The sequence below is a fragment of the Eumetopias jubatus genome, unplaced genomic scaffold, assembly GCF_037043125.1.
Source record: "Eumetopias jubatus isolate StellerSeaLion01/CBP00866 unplaced genomic scaffold, mEumJub1_p1.0 scaffold_1, whole genome shotgun sequence".
Taxonomy (NCBI): Eukaryota; Metazoa; Chordata; class Mammalia; order Carnivora; family Otariidae; genus Eumetopias; species Eumetopias jubatus.
The window spans coordinates 88,183,914-88,190,008 of record NW_028274807.1 but is presented as its reverse complement, the minus strand read 5'-3'; the positions used below and the strand labels follow the sequence as shown (position 1 = coordinate 88,190,008).

The following is a 6,095-nucleotide window of genomic DNA, read 5'->3' as shown; positions in this document are numbered from 1 at the left end:
TGTTAAGAAAAAAAAGAAGAAGAAGAAGATAGCAGGAGGGGAAGAATGAAGGGGACTAAGTCGGAGGGGGAGATGAACCATGAGAGACAATGGACTCTGAAAAACAAACTGAGGGTTCTGTAGGGGAGGGAGGTGGGGAGATGGGTTAGCCTGGTGACTGGTATTAAAAAGGGCACATTCTGCATGGAGCACTGGGAGTTATGCACAAACAATGAATCATGGAACACTACATCAAAAACTAATGATGTAATGTATGGTGATTAACATAATAATAAAAAATTCTAATAAATAAATAAATCCAGAAAAACACACACACACACACACACACACACAAATAAGCTATCTCTAACACCTCACATCAACTTTCTACACAATTCCCAGGACAAGGAGCCCCACAGTTCAACACAAGAGAGTTTATTTGAATAAAGGATTTGCTTTCTATACATTTCTAAAATTGTCATTGTTAAATAATCTTAGGCATATGTAATAAAAACCAATGGTGACCCCATACTCTAGTCTGAGCCTAATTTAGAATCTTTGAAAATAAGCAGTGAAGGCAGGCATTATAGGACTCCAAGAGGCCCAGAGACCAGTCAGTTATTCCATTATCCTTCATGGTTGCCCGCTCCTAATTCCACCCCCTACACCACCACCCCCCTTGGTTAGCCCTTCTACTTGATCCCTCTTTAATGTGATCAGGTGCCCAAGCCCAGGGGAGACAATGAGTGCTCCCTGATCTCCAGCTTCTATTGCATTTAAAGGTGCCCACAGGATACAGCTGAAGGCAATGAGGCATAAATAAAAGTTTCCTTGAGAAATCTGATAAATTTCTGCTTTCCTGGTGAGAGGGGATAGATGTCATTGGCTGTTCTTCTCCTTCTTGTGTCAAGATGGGCATAATACCTGGCACATACAGTGGCCATTTGTGGTCAAGAGGCTAGCAAGTACAGAAGGATCAGCAGAATCAGATGGCAGAGCAGAAGAGGAGAAAACACTGGTCTCTGATAATAACTGGAACAACTAAACCAACACCAGAAAAATCCACCTCTGGATGTTTTGTTTTATCAGAAGAATAAACACCTACTGATGTAGGCCTTTTAGGTCAATTTTCAATTATTTGAAGCTAAATGTATTCACAAGTGATGTACCCTTTTGTTACTGTCTCACATTAGTCACCTTGATTTTAGCACTTGGTCAGATTTTTTTCCTATTTTTTTTTTTTTCTTTTCAACTGTCTGAGCAGATTCAGATCTTTCTCCCACCCAACACTTTATGGAGTGTGACACTGAGGATGAGTTCCTTCAGCTTTAAGGGCTGTTCTAGCCCTTTCCTTTCCCAGGGCATTAGTTGTTGAGTATAGTGAGGAGAATCACAACTCCCTGCTTCATTTCGCTTGGGATCATTGGTCAGGTCCCACATTAAATGGCCAACTAGAACAATTTGGGGCTAAAAAATTCTTGCAGGAACTTTGAAAACATCTATTTCATTCTTTGCCAGGATATAAAATATATCATTCAGGGAATGGTACACACAAATATTTTCATAGCTTATTAAAAACAATTAACAGAACCGTTATAAATGTATATTTTTTCCAAGAAAGAAAAAAAAATCATTACCTGTAAGTTCAAAGTTAGAGGGAGCCTCAGACCTCTGAGAGGGAAGTTGATCCAAAAAGTAGGATTGGTCTCTCCTTGATAGGGCAAAAGGGAGAGCCCTATCATTGGAGGAATTAACTTACTTAAGGCAAGAGGTAAAAAGCAATGTTCAGAGTTTCCAGAGACTGTGGAAAGTGCAGAGCAAAGGGAGCAGTGCAGGAAAAAATTGTAACAGACAGCATGATGGAAGAGCAATGCCTTCAGCTTAGATTAGGGCAAGTGGCAGCTGAACTGGAGGCTTCCAGGAAGCTATTTGAGGTCTCAGGGCTTGACGGCCCGTAGGTGGTACACTCCAGGGCATGAATGGAGGCCATTCTCATACTCTGAAAGACGGATGAAAGCCCTGCAGGAAATCTTAAAATGGACTATAATATTTTCTCTTGTGCCCCCAGTGCGTAGTAAACATGTAATCAGTGTGGTAAACTGAAATGAACTTTTTTCAGAGACAATGTCTTTAAAATATAATTGTTTATAGTGCACATTAATGCTAACTTTTGCAGGGTAAAACTTTTATAAATGCTATGTTCTAGTTTTGATTTTTCTCCCCTACGTAGATGACTATGCAGCACATCTACTATTGACAATGGTATGTATCCATCCAAATAAGTGTCCTGAATATCTTCATTATTTAATCTAATTTAACTTAATGTAATTTATTGATTCATTCATTTTAGCATTTACTAGGTTTTTAACTATATAAAAACAAAGAAATAGAAGTGAACACAATCCCACCATCTGGATAGCAACATAGAAAATTCAAACAATAGACAAATGCTTCCAACTCTCTTACCAATGGTAACCATTGTTAGCAGCTTACTCTGTCTGATTCCAGACTGCCTCACCCTCTGCTCTTAAAAAAACCCAACAACTTTTTGGACGTCTAACCAGATTATTTAGTTTTATTTAAAGAATACCAACTTGCTTATCAGCTTTCCTTTTTTTTCTTCAAGTTTCAGATATTAATCAGTGTAAACCCCAACAACAATACACCAACATGATTTCATGCATTTAGAGAGGAAATATTTCCTGGATAAGTGGAAAATCGTGCAGATGGCTTCTGGAAGGTCTTCATTCTAAGCAACTTTATAGTGAAACATTTCATTTAGAAGTCTGGACCTTCTTTCTTCAGTTGGCTGTAATCTACATTCACTGAGTAGAACCTGTATTGATCACTGGAACCCAGTTTGTTCCAGGGTTCTGGATTATTCTTCCTATCCCAACTGACATCTAGATTGAACAATGCCAGGCACAAGCCATACAACACTGCTCCACTACCTCCTGCCCCAATAAATATGAAAAGGGGGATCAAGCCTGGATGCTTCTTGTTCTGACAAAGGATCTGGCATAACATGGCTGTGGCAGAGGCCTCCAGGCCAGGAGAAGACAAAAATCCAAATCTGCAAGGCCCTGCACTAGGCAATCCATACACTGAGCACTTACCAGCTTTCTAAGCTAAGTACATGCACCCTCAAATAATAACACCAGACACAAGCATTCCAAGCCCTCATTAGACAATACAACAATCCCAAATTATCCATGTCCTTGAAAGTTTTGTTAAACAAAGTGATTACCTTTATCCTTGAAAGTTTGTTTAAAGGAAGTGATATTTATTTGAAGGAGATAAAATGTTTTATCATCTTTGCATATCTTAATTTCTATGCTACATCAAGTGATACAAATTTCAACATTTATTGCCTTAATTGTTCACTAAATAATCTCATGAGGTCAACATTCATCTTAGAGTTAAAGGAAATAGCTATTTTATTTTATCCTTATTTTTATTAAAATATTGTTTTGGACACTATCCACCAAATCACTCAGCTCTCCCCACATAAAAACCAAAGTGAAAAACATATTTTCTAACTTACTGCTGGGAGAAGCGTGACTCCCTAAGCAAATGACAAACATCTTCTTCACTGATAACAAAAACTGTGTCACTGACTATATCTTTCCAAATTTATTTCAAGAAAACTGAGAGCTAAATTTAAATGTAATTTACAATAACCTGATAAATCATTATTACTTGCATATGTGTGTTCTTTTTTCTCTTGACTTGTCTGTCTACTTTTATGTTTTCTCTGGACCTGTCTTTTTTATTTCTGCACTAACATTTATTTTATTTATATTCTTATTGCAAATGTCTTTAATTCCTCCATAAAATATGTAAAAAAAATAAAGCTATAAAATTATATAGATAAGGAGATGCAGATAAATGAATGATAAAACTATTGTTTTCCCCCACTGAAATCTACTCTGAGTTTTCTATTTTCTCCCTTCCATCTGCCAATTCCCTACCTTCTCGCTGAAATGGAAACCAACTAAAAATCCCCAAGCTAAGAAAATACGATGGATTTTTTTCTTCATGTAAGCATCCATTCTCAGAGTATGTCCATTCTACATTTATAAATAAAATTTCCACATAGCTCTTAATAAAGCCAATGTGAAACTTTTGGCCAATTCAGCCAAGGTGATTAGATCAGGCCAAAAGAGTTAACAAAATGAAATTTAAGGGTAGGGTCCTGGGGCTGGACCAGGCAGCTGAGTAAGCCACAGCTCAGACCCTGCCAAATGTACAGAGATCATGAAGATGGTGGAGGTTCCAGTGGATCAGGTAAGGACAGAAATTGACTGGCAGAGAGAAGAGGAACCCAGGCAGTAAGTTGGGTAACAAGAGAACCAGAACTAGGAAAATCTATCCAGGAAGCAGTTATAAGCAGTTATTGTATGATCACAGCCCAAATTAACTTGCTCTCAAAGCTTCGCATTAGAAGCCCATTCCTAATCTTGTGAAGTAGTAGCAGAGCAGGGTGAAAAGGCTGACCTGAGTTTGTTTCCCCATTCTGTCACTTACTAAATGAGTGACATAGAGTCTTTCTCAACATCATGGGTTTCATTTCCTTATTTATAAAAAAAATGTAAATAATAATAACACATATCTTAATAATGACATATAGGTTATATAAGCATTATATATATTACAAATATAACCATATATCTGTTGTATATATGTATGTATTTATTTATTTATTTAGGGAACAGCTAATAATAAATTATGTTGTTTCTTCCTGCCTTAAATAGTATTGCTGGTCTTGGATTTGCAATAGAAAAATTAGACGTGCTTGCTTAGAACTCGGGTAAGAGAGTAGAAATGAGAACACAGCTGGATACAGTTGAGTCTACTATCTGTCCTTTAGAGTTCAAAACTGGTTATGGTATTACACTGCTTTTCTTCCAGAGGAGAGCTTTAGGAATACATATTGAAATAGTATTATAAAATTATATGATGGTCTGAATCTGTTTAAAAACACTCCAGAGGGAAGGAGGAAGTGGTTGGGTGTGTAGATAGAACCAGATTGATTGGTCATGAGTTCAAAACGGTTGAAACTGAGTGATGGCTACATGAGAGTTAATGATGCTACACTTCCCTTACAAATGTTTCAATGAAAAGTTACAATAAATAAAACATACATACATAAAATATTGTATTAATCATAGATCAAATAAAAATTGAAAATTAAACTCTTGAAAATAATTGTTTTGCTGTAATATACTGTTTGTGTAATTATTTTTTTACCCAAAAGTTACCTTTTAGAACTTAGACCAACAAAACTGGGTGAACTATATGTTTTAATTAAATAAATACATAAATCTTTAATAGCATTTATCCTCATTTCTTATACATTCAATTTTTTTTTTTTTTTTTTACTTTCAGTTCACATTAGTGGGATATTAGAAAGAGACAATCAAAAGAATTCAGAGTGGCATTGTGATCTGAGCAAATTGGCCCCTTGGTAAAAAGAATTAAATTAAATGAAAGTAACATTAAAAAAAATTATTTTCTTGCCAGGTCATTACTAGAAAAAAGATGTGAGACTAATCAGGGATAATGGCAAGAAACCAAGAACTCTGAAGAGTAGGTGTTAAAGGAGTTCTGAGATAAAGCTGAAATAACTTTAGTAATTTATGTAGATGATACAATGAAGCTAAGAATAGGGAATGTGTGTGTAATAGAATCAGGTTAATTAGAAGGAGGGAAATGACTTCAGAAAAGTACACTGAGTTCAAAATTGGAAGCAAAACTAAAGAAAATAGAAATGTAGACATTTTAGGAGAACATTCTGAGAAAAAAATAAATCAAATGTTAGGGGTATTGGAAATTATGAATGGTGACAAGAAAAATGCCAAGCTGTCCTGCAAATACAAAGGTTTTAAGGATTGATCATGGGCACATGGCACCTATTTCTGAACTCTTCGGGCCAGGGGTGGGTGAAAGGGCCAAAGAGCCATTGTATGAAAGACTAAATGACCTCTCTGCAGTAAAGACACATTTCAAAAACTCCTTGGTACCTCTACAGCAGAACAGACTCCACCAACGAAGGATAATAACTCTACAAAACATAATCCAATCACCTCCTGAACCTTCAAATTGCATGTTACAGT

The 6,095-nt window shown here is 36.3% G+C and overlaps 1 pseudogene; it reads right to left on the bottom strand.

Moving 5' to 3' along the window:
* Positions 1-2,757: 2,757 nt before the first annotated feature.
* On the bottom strand, positions 2,758-3,006 carry LOC114206916 (cytochrome c oxidase subunit FA4 pseudogene; annotated as a pseudogene).
* Between the last annotated feature and the right edge of the window lie 3,089 nt (positions 3,007-6,095).